Here is a 13,391-nt window from a genome sequence, read left to right on the forward strand (position 1 = left end):
CAGGGATTCTAATGGAGAATACTGATGGGATTCACTGAAGGTCAAAAAATAATGACCAGGAATCAGTTACAGACAAGGAAGATACACTAAAGAAACAAAACAAGTAGCACTGTAAACAAACTGCTCCCTTAACATTTTTTCCCCTCCTTGCCTGTGTATCTTGCCTGCACTAGAAAAGTGGCAAGAAAATAAAAATGTTAATCATAGAATCATAGAATGGTCTGGCTTGGAAGGGACCTCTACAAAGGTCATCTAGTCCAACCCCCTCTGCAGTCAGCAGGGACATCCTCAACTAAGCCCAGAGCCCTGTCAAGCCTCACCTTGATTATCTCCAGGGATGGGGCCCCAACCACCTCTCTGGGCAACTTGTTCCAGTGTTCCTGACATCCAATCTAAATCTACTCTTCTCTAATCTGAAGCCCTTGCCCCTCATCCTATCACTAGAGACCTTTGTAAACAGTCTCTCTCCATCCTTCTTGTAGGCTCCCTTCAAGTACTGGAAGACTGCGGTGGTGTTGGATGATAGGTTGAACGTGATGATCTTGAAGGTCTCTTCCAACCTGGTTTATTCTATTCTATTCTAAGATTGTGGCCCTCCCCTGGACCTGCTCCATCAGGTCCATGTCCTTCCTATGGCCATAGAGGTAGTTGTTTAACCCACAAATTGCTAATAGCTTTATTAAGTACTATCAAGGGTTTTCTTCTCTTGGAAGAGACACACTTCATAAAGCAGCTCAGAATTTCTATTATGTGTAAGTCAATTTGTAATAGTCAAAGACTGCATGTGTTTCTTGCATCCCCTTCACTGAATAAGCAAGCCATGCTGAAATAAAAGAAGACTAGCACATTACCCTCTTTTGATTTGATCGGCTAGAGGGGGAAGCTGATACATCTCAAGAGTACACAGCTTATCACACCAGCAGTCACTGGATGTTGCTCAGACCTGTGTCATGAACAAAACTGAGGAGAGCAGCTCCCAAACTGTAGTGCTGGGACAGCTAAGCAGAAGGCAAGTCAGGCAACTCAAAAAAAGTCCATGGTACACTTCAGAGCTAGGAGTTGCCACTACCTATGGTACTATTTGATCTTTTTTAAATCTAGCCAACAGAAAAATAGCTAGACATGGCTGTCTAATACCCTAGGCTAGTTTTAAATCAGTGCAGCTGTGCTGCAGTTACAGAAGGATAAGAAAGGCCAAGAAGAGAGTGGAGAATTAAGTCTATGCTTACGGGTCATCAGAATACAAAGTGGAATAACTTGCAGAGTTACTGCAAGCTGCCAAATGCATCTTTTTCCTAAAGTAAATTTATACAAGTCACTTATTTTCACTAGCCCTTTTTTTTTTTTTTTTTTTGGTAGGCCAAAAATACCCTTTTTTTTCTCCACATGTTTGTGTCCATACAAAAATTTTTCTTCAACATTTTTACTTTTTTCATTTTGCCACTAAGAGAAACATAGATGAAAGCGATTGAGAGAAGGAAAGGGAGAAGAAGGAGCCTTTTGTATTTTGCTTTCAAATTAAAAATCAGGTGGAATATTTTTTTCATGGAAGTTTTCTTGCTTGGGAAAAAGAATTTTGCATTTGCACTAATTTAGTCAGCTATGCATATAACACCTACCAAGGATAAATAGCTACGGACCATTTTCCACCTCCCCTTCCCCATTATCAGTGTGGAAGGCAACAAATAAAAGTCTTAATGGAGACTTGGGCAGCAGGCCTCCCTCACACTCTGGAATGGATTGAAATTTCCCCCCAGCATTACATTTTGCCAGACCAGATCAGTTAGAAGCAAATGAAGCTGTATCACAGTATCACAGTATAACTAAGGTTGGAACAGACCTCGAGGATCATCAAGTCCAACCTGTCACCACAGACCTCATGACTAGACCATGGCACCAAGTGCCACCTCCAATCTCCTCTTGAACACCTCCAGGGACGGTGACTCCACCACTTCCCTGGGCAGCACAATCCAATGACGAACTTGTATCTACAAGCAAAACTACAATCTACTGTGGAATGCAATGAATATGTACAAAACATACACTATTTACATACAAGTATTTACAATTGATAAACAGCACAATAACCCACCTGGCCAAACACCAAGGAAGCTGCAACAGCTTCTCCCTTCCCTGCCCCCCTCATTACCTCCCTGTACACAAAAAGAGACAAGGGATAGAGCAGAGAAGTTGTTGTTAATGCCAGTCATAACAAAGCAGTGCAGTCACGGTCAGTAAAGGCAGGAGAAGCATCAGCCAGAGCCGAAGGAGCAAAAAGAGAGAAACTGTTTTGTACAGCCAGTCTAAGTCCGTTATCTTCTCCAATGGGATTGCTTAGAACGAGCATTATTTTCCTTTTTACACCCAATGGTGATTTATTTACATTCTACTACTTTCTGTTCAAGATCTGTGGAAAACTATAAAGGTACAACCTCAAACTATCACACACAGAGACATCCCTCCTTTCTGTTGGATCCCCATCTTCCACAGGTCCCTAACAAGAATCACAAGAACCACAAACACTGCCTACTAATCTTCTCATCAGTAGTGCAAATAATCATCGTTGCTTCTCATCAAGCATCTCTCCAGCTTAAACAGCGTGCCCACGCCCTTAAATGCAGAGCCCCGGGTGCAAGAGCTGCCATGGCCCTCCGAAACAACCTCATTGTGACACCACTATGTATGTCACACTTTGCGGCAGCGGCCAGCAGCCTGCTGAGCACAGCCATGTATGGACCCCCAGTGATCCCTCAGCTACCGGAATGGCTCATGAGCACACCCATCCCTAGCTCTGCACACACAGAATAGCCAGATAACTGCAAATGCAGGGATCTCACAGAAGAGGCATTTGTCTACAGCAACATACCTCCAGGCCTCCTACAACAAAATGCTGAGTAAGCAACACAGCAGAATGGCTACAGCACTGGATTGGCATTTAAAAAAATAGAAACAAGACCTCACTTTAATCCCCCCAGGGCCATTCCTCCCTGCTCCAGGGATGCAGCAGCACTTCTGTTCTCCAGCCCTGTCCCTGAATGGACCTTAGGCTCACTCTTGCAGCCCTTATCTCCAGTCTTGCTTTCGTCCCGCCTGCTGCTGGAGGGACCCTGGCCCTGGTGCATCACTGCCATGCCCAAGGCTGTGGATGGACCCTGTTAGAGCACTTTGAAATCAAATTATGAGAAATGCATTCTTCTGTGAAACATCATTACCGCCCTGCCAGCCAGTGCAGACCACAAGAGCTTCCAAAACAAAAAGAAATATATCTGTATTAGTCCCCTAACCTTGGCATCAGGCCCATACTACCAGTTCTCATAACATTTGCTGGGAAACTGGCCTACAGAACAGTGCTGCAAGGAAAAGGAAATCCTGCAAGAACCACATCAAAAAATACTAACCAGGCCTTTATCCCACAAAAGCAAAAAGAAGCTCTAACCTGGACAAGCTGCAGTCATCGATGGTACAACAGATCTACCATGGTGGAAAGAAATAGGCTCCCAAGCATCTGCAAAATAGCATAATTCAAGTTTACTTTTGTATTACATATTTGCAAAGTATTGCTAGAAGAAAAGGGAAGGCTTAAGAAACACAAACATTCCAAATAACAACGCCAGCAATTCAGGACTCCCAGTCCTGCTGCGACCACAGATAGGAACACTGCCGAGCACAGCTCAGTCACCAGCAGCTCCCTTCCTCACTGAAGGGAGAATCGCTGAGCTTCCAGTGCCACTCTCAGCAAATTTCTACCTTCTAAGCAGCAAGTGTTTGTATAACAGAAATCATCGCATCAGCACTACCAGCTGTGCCCAAAGCACAAAGACTGCGTGCATGTACGCTGCAAAATCTCAACATTTGTGTGCATGTAAACAGTGCAGTCCTGGAAAGGCAGAAAAAACATTTTCAGAGTATACACCACAAAAGTTTCAGGTGCTTTAGTACGTCAGAAGGCTGTCATGATCTGCTGCTCACCTTCATTATTTACCACCTGCTCAGTTAAAGCACCTCTGTAACTCACAGGGATTGCAACCATGCCTCATCAGCCTGTTTTACTGCCTGCCAAGACACCAGGCTTGAAAATGGAGGAAAACTTCTCTCATAGCAGTCTGGCTCTTTGGTGTGCTACCCTCCCTAATGTCAGCCTGAAACCAACCAACAGCAGAGCAAAGAAGTGCAGCAGGAAGAACTAATCTCTAAACCCCACCACTCAGACTGCGTTTGGCTGTACCAGGGAGATAAGCAGGGGAAAACTCAGGAGCTCCTCACAGCCCAATCGGCCCCCAGAAATCCTCATGGAGGTATGTGAGAGGTAGGGAAAATAGGCATGCTAAAGCTCTCAGGCAGAAGTCTGTCTCCACACCAAATTACTCACTTGTAGAAACTAAGCAGACCTCCAAGCCCCTGAGAATACCTCCTCTTATACAATCTCACTTGCAACTCATGGGAGCAGAAGAAGGACTCATCTGCAGAAGATGCCAGGACTTCTTAAGTCTGGGACTTCATTAAGTGTTCACTCCTGAGTAGGTACACCTTGAAAGATGTCTCCTTCTCAAACTTGGAAACAAGCAGGAAGTAGCAAGAGAAAAGGCTGATTATTATTCCTTCTCTCAGCCAAACCACCTACGCATGCACTTCTTCAAAATATACACAATTAGGGCAAGTTATGTTTGGGTTAAAGAGATGTGGGGACAAGTTCTCAGGCACAGAAGAAAGACAGGCTAGGGAAAAATACAGAGAGAAAACTGGATGAAGCATACTCAAGCAAAACACCTGTCCATGAGAAAACCTCATGCAACACGCAAGTATCTGGGCCCTATCTTCACAACAGCACTCATTAAAAGGTCACTATCTCCTGCGTCCAGTTCACCAGCATCCACTATGCCTAGCTCATGATCACAGAATCACAGAATGTTAGAGGTTGGAAGACACCTCCAACACCTCCAGAGATCATTGAGTCCAACCCCCCTGCCAAAAGCAGGATCGGTTAGGCTAGTCTGCACAGGAATGCATCCAGGTGGGTTTTGAGGGTCTCCAGAGAAGGAGACTCAACAAACTTCCTGGCCAGCCTGTTCCAGTGCTCCATCACCCTCACTGTAAAGAAGTTTCTCTTCATGTTGAGGTGAAACCTTCTATGTTCAAGTTTGTATCCATTGTTCCCGGGCTTATGACTGTGCACCACTGAAAAGAGATTGGCTCCATCCACTTGACACCCACTCCTCAGATCCTTATGGACATTGATTAAATCCCCTCTCAGTCATCTCAAGACAATGATCATTATTTTCCTGCTGTCTACAAAGGGGAAGGCTATTCCCCTTATCTTGACAGACCACCTAAACCTACTACTTCAGTTTATAGGAAAGCATTATCAGGACTGCACCAACTAAGGCACAAAAACACTCCAGTAACTCGAGCCAGTCTACCAAAATTATTGAATGGCATTTGGAAATTACATCAAATAAAAAATTAACTGCTGTCTCACAAACAAGAATACTTCACCGAGTACTTGCTGGACCTTCTCTGAATACTGTGGAGTTCAAAATCCAGACTCATGAGGCAGAGAGCACCATACTGGTGACAGTAGCTCATCCACTGAGCTATTCTGCCCAACCTGGGCAGAAGCAGCCCTGATGGGTGCAGCACACATGCACCATCCATCCCTGCTCACGACCAGCATGTATCTGCATCTGATAGTGCAGACACTCCCCAGGACCCGGAAGGCATTCCTCCTAGCACTGACAAGAGCAGTAACAAGGAAAACGAGAAATAAGGCATTAGCTGAAGTGCAAGAATGCTTCAATTGTAAAGCAGGTCATCCATTTAGGAGTTCTGACTACTGATGAGTACTGAGCAGGAGGCCTTAACAGCTGCAAAATGATCTTCCCCAGGTTAGAGGCAAGCAGGTGTCAGAAGGCTGGAATGCAGGGTGGAAGAAACAGAGCCGCACTGCTGGTCTCCACAAGCCAAATAGCTCCAACATTCTCACTCCTCTCCATGGAGATGAAAGGCATAGAGGGGAAAATACAAACCCAGCACCTAGGTACCCCTCACAGGTTTGGGGACCCTGGCACCACAAGTGCTTGCAACACTCTTCTCTAGCTGTATCAGGACAGTATTTCAGATCTGACTTACTGTCTAGACATAGCATGCTACCACACAGCACAGCTGAGGAGGACTGAAAGCACCAAAGTGTGAAAAAACAGTCTAGCCCAATTTTTTTGTTCTCTAAAAACAATACATCATGCAGTCTACAACAACATCCTCACAAAAATGCTCTATCTGTCCTGCACCTCAGAAACTGGCTGCTGAAAAATATCCAGAATGCAATTAAAACACGGATTCTGTTAAGTTTCACTTCCCTCTGCAATTTTATAATCGTCTCATCCATCAGTTTTGAAAGAATATTAATACTGGCATCAGCTGGCTCTCCACCTCCTTTGCTGAGCCAGCTTTTTCAAAGCCCTGTCCCTGCCTCTCAGCATCCAACCACAGATGCTGAGAGGAAGAGCAGAGCGAGAGGCAAATGAAGGTGAAGAGACACCAGTGGGGCACAGCCAGCACAGGTGCCACCCCACAGAGGAGCTGCTTCTTTCCCAGGGGAGCTACAGCAGCTTGTTGTAGCTATGGCACCATACCTCTGCCTGAAGATCTGCCCAAATATGATTACCTCAAAGGAAAACCACACACATAAAATACAGAGGACGAGGGATTAACTGAAGCCCACCCAAATTCAAATCAAACCTTAGACATGTAGGCTCATCAGCACCTTCCAGGCTGGAGATGGCTGGGGCAGTTATGTGCAGTATTTTTGTAACTTTTTTTTTTAAAGCACTTTTTCTCCCCCCCCATAAGTTGTGTTCATCTCTCCACTGATACAAGCCATTCTCCCACCTCCTTTTCACAGGCTAGGCAATGTCCACATCCCTCCATCTTCAGATCAGAGCTAAAAACCAGCACCACACCCCCTTTTGCATACGTGAAGTTCTGTACTGAAATATCAGCTCTTGAACTTGCTCACACACGGTGGTAAAGCAGGGAAAATTAGCTGGTGCTAGTTTTGAGCATCTGGCTTATTCATGATTCTGTAAAAGGGTACAATCCATTGAGTCATCCAAATTTTTTTAAGACACTTTGTCCTGTCATTATTTTATTCATCTAGTTCATCGTATTTGTATCTATCATGGCAATGATTTATATCACAAACTCCCAACAATAAGTCTGACTAAAGTAATTGTCATCCAACTGTTTCATTGCAGGTCAGCCTGGTCTGTTCCAAAGTGAGATTTTGTTGGCAAAAGCATTTTCTTTGCTGGTATCATCCAATTTTCCTGATCTATTTTAGAGAAATAAAACAAAAAAAAAAAAGGGGGGGGGGGGGGGGGGGGGGAGAGAAAAAAGGCCCCGGGTACATAAAAAGCACCAATTGTTACACTCATTTCAGCACAATCAGAAACTTAGGCATTGGAATGTGCTGCCCAGGGAGGTGGTGGAGTTGCCAACCCTGAATGTGTTTAAAGGTCATTTGGATGTGGTACTTGGGAACATGGTTTAGGGGTGAACCTTGTAGAGTAGGGTTATCAGTTGGACTTGGTGATCCTGAGGGTCTTCTCCACCCTGAATGTTTCTGTGATTTCTGTGATTCTGCTTCCTCCTCTCTTACTGTTACATGAGGCTTATACTAACCACCATCTCCCTCCACCCCCTGGACAAAGCAGTAGGAAGAAACACTGTAAATTGGTCAGAAGACTGACATGCAGGTCAAAAGCATCTAATGACTTGCTGGGGACTATAGACATCACTCCTCTGAGAAGTGGCTGTGTTGCAACAACTTGTATTTCAACTGGAAGCCCAGCCTGAAGAACTTGCAAGCTTTTGCTTGTACTATCATGTTTCTATTCATTCCCCGAGAATAAAACAGCACAAGGGGCCAGTCTTCCTCTTTCTTCTATGAAGTGATGTAATTTCAATCTCATTTTTAACCCTGTAAAATGGTACATGCACCTAAGATTAATTGTTGAAAGTAGGTGGGATCAAGCAAGACTGCATACAAAGAAACACTCAGAAACAGGGCAGCATATTCCTTAGGTGCGTACTGGTTTTAAACAGTTGGCTTGAACCAGCCACTTGTCCACAACCTGATCTTCGGGGATGCCCATAGTAATGCTTCTGGGCTAAAAGAAAAGAGTAAGAACCCCCTAAAAATACTTCATTCAAAGGTATTGGGCTGGCCTTTATCTACAGTTTGAACACACAAAAATTCCAGATCTAAACTGGAGTCAAGATTCCACACAACCCTACCTGGGTATCCAGAGCTGGGACTTCTGAAAATTGTAGGTAGCACTGGTAATAACAAAAGGTGAGCATGGGCTAGAGCAATGGTACCAGAAAGCAAGTGGAAAAACAGGTGGTATTTGTCAGGGATGCACAGGAACAGAATGAAAGGAGGCAAAACTGGAGACAGAGAGTTTAAGGGAATGAGAAACTAGTCTGTCACTGAGCAATGAGCAGGACAGACAGAGTCAAGTCAGAAAGGACTCAAGAAGCACCAGAGCTCTGCCCACCCCATCCTCAAAAGGGATCTGGGGGTATCCTGGCTTTGGGCTATGAAAACCCCAACAAAGCAGCAGATGATCCTTTGAGCATCTACCTCAGTCTTGACAAACGCCACCATCCACAGCCAAACAGTGCTCTTAAGCAGGCCATTATCTCAGGGGCTGGAAATTAATGCTGCAACCCAGAAGTCTACACCCTCTGCATGACCTGGGTCACTGCACATTCATGTGTCAGGATTAATTTCTAGTTATCTTCCATTTCTCCTTTTGTACAGTTATAAAATTGTGTTTAAACCCTGCTACATTAATTGTTTAATACAAAGACTGCAAACTTAAGCAGTCAAAAATTAAAAGGTATCATAATGAAGCATGCCCCTACAAGCTTCATAAAGTTCCTGTATACATTTGCACCAATTCTGTCTCCAATTCAATGATTACAAATCATTTGAGATCTGGAAATCAAATGCTTTAAGAAAAAAGATAAAGTTGTGTGATAAAAGCCAGGGCTGTCTCTCAAATCCTGCCTTAGTGCAGGTCAGGGAAATTAGTGAAGGAGGCAACACAGGAAGAAAAGAAGAGATAACCACCTTGCCTGAGGAAGTTGGACATACCACCTGCAGGCAGCAATTACCTCTTTCTCAGCTCCACAGTCTTAACCAGTTATTCTTTCAGGGCAGTCTCCATCCTCTGTAAAACCAAAACACCTAGGGTTAACCTGCAAGTGTGCTGAGACTTACACCTGAGGTTAATCAGCGTTGTGCTTCCAGCAGAGGAACTGCTACATCATGCTAGGTATTCTGAGGTGTGTGAAAAATAAAATTACCCCTAACTATCTCTTTCAGGCAGCCAAAACTAAAGGTATTTCAATCATTGGAGCTTTTACTTGCTCTTTACCTTCACTCCTCAGCTATGAAAATGAAGACAGTACGTGTACCTGAGCTGTTGCAAGAGTAAGAACTTCCCCAACTTCGAAGCCCTCGGGAAGGAATTAGCAGCACTGCTGAGTTCAGGGTTTGGGTGGAGTGTAAAATAAGCAGATGTGGAGGCACATGCAAAAAAGTAAATGTGGGGGACAAAAACCATAATTATGCAGTGATCACCTATCTAGTGAAAGAGGGACTCCAAAAAGGAAAAAAGAATGTAGTTCTAGAATGTCCCATAATACAGAGGGAAACCATGCAAAATTAGTCCTGCCACTTCCTTACTTTTGTCTGCCTGATTTTGTAACCCCATTGTTCTCCTAATGTCATTATTTTGTAAGTAATTAAAATGCAACATAATTAAGAGTTCATGTTTATATCTTTTCATCATTAATAACATGTGGAATAACTAGCAGGCTGTGCTCACAGCATGACTGATGCCTCCAGCACATGACTGTGAATTACTCTTTTTTGGCTTTTTTCCCCCCCTCCACCTTTATGGGAGGTAAAGCACAGGGAGGAAAGAGAGAGACTTTCTATTTAAACTTCGATTCCATGCACAAACAGTAAGGGGAGGAATCCAAGACCAGTCTTGATCAGTTGCACTGAAATGAATCATAAGGGATCAGACTTACGCATCAGAGACACTGGGCACCTGATGTGCTTCACTCAAAAGTCAGAATTAAATCTCCCACAGCCTGGATCCTAAATGACCCTGAAGGCAGCCTTCTGCCCAAGCCACTGAATCCCTCCTACCTCCCGCATTAAAACTGAAGTATAATTATTGCTGTTAACTGCAGGTCAGGGAAGAAGCCGAACACCTCCGGGTTGTGTCTGCTGGTGAATGCAGCCAATAAGCAACTTCTAAGAGCAACTGCAAGCAAAAATTATGGTCATATGTGGATGACTAATAATTATATTGGGTTTTTACAATAAATTCCCCTGCACTCCTTGGACTTCAGGCAAATTGTTAATGCATTTCTCAGAGTCAGGCGAGCCTGGCTCACCCTCCTTCATGAGACAATGCAGCTGCAATAGCAACAACCTAACTTGTTTTATTTGTGGATTGTACTAGCTGGCAAGAGGCAGTGTGTCTGACAGCATGCTCACTATGTAGGCTTCCTGCTTTTTAAAAGAAACATATTTATATGCCCCTGTTTACAAAACACACACACTACCTTTTTTTTTTTAAAGTAGTATTTTTACCTTGTATTTCTACTGCAGGTGCTGGCAGCTACTACACAACAAGCTTTGAACAATCTTTTGCTCCTAACAAAGCCAGCTTCACTTCCATCTTTGCCCATTCTCAGAAAGCAGAGCCTGCAAAACCTGGAGCTATCAAGTGTACTGCAGCTAGTCAGAACCTGTGGCATCCTAGGCACTGGGGCCACACCAGATTTCTCCAGTGCACATCTTTTAGAAGAGCACTACTGTGGAAAAATCCATCACAGTGGCCTAAGCATTGCAATCCTCCCATCTTGGCACACAGTCCTCTTTGTTTGGTTTAAAACCTAATAGAAAAAACACTACACCATCACTAAAGGTATGTAGTTAGCACACTATAGTTAACACAGTCAGAAATGTTACAGCAGCAACATTTTACCCCATCACTGCCTGTTCCAGGATTTCTCACAACTGAAGCTTGGATGGCCAGCACCACCAGAAGAGGGACCTGCACAGAATGTGTAGTCTTGAGCCTATGAGCTCATTTTTAGTTATCACTGTCATCTTCTACTCTGCCAAGCTGCCAGGGAGGGGAAAGGAAAGGAAGCAAGAGAGGTACTCCTTCACTAAGTGCCACTTATCTAATAGAGGAGAAACTTACAGACATATGCCAGAGGTGCCCAACTCCATTTCCAGCAGGCAGAGTGGGAACAGCATCCCCTTTTACTCTGTTGGCATGGCTTGGTGCTCTACAGCTTCTGTAACCCACAATGGGGAGCCAGCTACGCAGTTCCTCCTTTCACCTCACCTTGATCTTAGCTGCATCACAGTCTGTACGAAATGGAATAGCATATGGGTGTTTAGATTCAGCTCAGCCCTCTTGGGTGCCACACATTATTCACCTTAAGAGTGACATTGCCAATCTCTGAATAGCCACACTATGCCACAGGACAACAAACAAATATTATCTGAAGACCAGCAGCAACAGAGGGTAGAAATACATGCACTGGCTGATGAATTGCATGTACATCCCATATATGCTCCTCGATACCTCAACACTCCTATCTCCTTAAGCTGGTGCCTGTCTTTTCCTTCACTCCAGATCTGGAAGTGCCCACTGCACCCAGCAAAGCTATACTGAACGGTTTTCCAGAACATGCACAGCCTTGGTGAGGGTAATACTACTTTTCCTATTACAGCTTAGCCTAGATTTCTGAGGAAGATCACCCAAGGCACCCCTGCCAGACCCAACTGCAGCTACATTGGGGTGCTCAGCAATACTGAAGCATGTCCCTAGCATCTCACAGCACAGCATCAACCCAAATACACACCTGTCTAAAGTAACCATGGGGAGGAGACTGTGTGGGAATTAAAGACTGTATTCACTCACAGAAGCTATTTTGGGAGAAATATATGGTGCTGAATGTCATCTTTTCACTACTGTCAAATAACCATTGAATTCAACATGATGACACCAGTGAACACCTAGATAATCATGCTGCCACCACACATAGACAAGTTGTGCACACACACTCCTCTGCAGAAGTTCTGCCCAGGCTGCATGTTCCAATCTACTCTGACGGCCACCTTTGTTCAGCCCCAGCTGTCCTGGAGGTCAAGGAAAGCAGCATCCAATTTATGGCAGTCAGCTTAACAAACAAAAAGGTCTGAGGTAACCTATCTGCTAGAAATTTGCTTCCTCTGCTGTCTTTCACCTCTGTCACAGCCACTGCAGCTCCTTCCAGTGTTACCCCACACTCACCTCTGACCTGGAGAACAATCATGCACACCTCACAAGACTGCCAGGGATATGAAGGTGCCACATGTTTGAGCACCATACATGCAATGCTTTGCTGGGCAGCTACTACCACACAGAATGGAGGACAGCTGAAAGCAAACCTCCTTTTCTTCAGAGAGAGCACTGCCTTGAATATTCCTCAGCTAGACACAAATCTTAACAAAAACAAGTGGGAAATTAATGATCTTCAAGACTGCTAGCCTTCGGTGCAATCTGGTTGAAACTGGCCAAAGGCAAAGGGCAGAAGACAGACCCTACTCATTTCCTGGAGAAACTAAGTTAAAATGAAATAAAATAAAACCAGATGAAAAGTATGATGTGTTTGATTAGTGGCATTTCCACATCAAGCTGCATCCCAGGAAAGACAGCTCAATCAAGCTTTCGAGCTGCACAGCACAGACTGCAGAAGAGCTCTGTAACTGCCCAGCTTTTGCACTTTGAGCAGGAAGGAAGCAAAACTCATTTACAACTGGCAGTTACTCTGAAGGAAAGTATCAAGAAGATAGGGAATGCAAGGTTGTTTGCATCTGAAAGGGGTGAAATGCCTTGTCAAGACTGAAGAACTATTACTCAGTATGTATGGAAGGTGCTGGGGCATTCCTTCATAACCCCAGCCAGGGAGGTGATCTCAACTCGGAGATTTCAGCCTTCGTCTGCTCACCATCCCTAGCATCCCTCCGCTCACACTGCTAGCACTTCACTACCTGCACTCAAGAGGGCGCCCTTGAGGCAGAGGTCAACCCTGCTGTAGTTCGATTGGCAAATGCTGGTCCCTTACCAGGCCACGACGTGAGGAGATGCTGTACCATTAGCTTGCACTGATGAGGGCTAGAAGGGTTTTACCACACTACAGAGCTATGTCAGCTCCAAGGGCTCTTCTGATCCCTTTTCAGAGCCCAGCCCAGAAGCAGGAAACCTACTTGTGCAGGAAATAGCATCAGCAAAGCAAGCAGGCAACTCTGG

General features: G+C 44.6%; 1 protein-coding gene across 6 annotated transcripts in view; it reads right to left on the reverse strand.

The window, feature by feature from the left end:
- Positions 1 to 13,391, reverse strand: part of RNF152 (ring finger protein 152) — a 109,416-nt gene that overhangs the window by 34,486 nt on the left and 61,539 nt on the right. The window contains exon 2 of one of the 6 annotated variants that reach the window (XM_068160993.1): positions 3,437 to 3,505. The exons of the other annotated variants lie outside the window; for them this stretch is intronic. The gene's annotated coding sequence lies outside the window, so the exon portion shown is untranslated. The remainder of the gene's footprint in view (positions 1 to 3,436; positions 3,506 to 13,391) is intronic. 6 annotated transcript variants of the gene reach the window in all.

This window comes from Melanerpes formicivorus, unplaced genomic scaffold (assembly GCF_026170545.1).
Source record: "Melanerpes formicivorus ecotype bairdi unplaced genomic scaffold, bMelFor1.0.p_v2 SCAF_55, whole genome shotgun sequence".
Classification (NCBI taxonomy): Eukaryota; Metazoa; Chordata; class Aves; order Piciformes; family Picidae; genus Melanerpes; species Melanerpes formicivorus.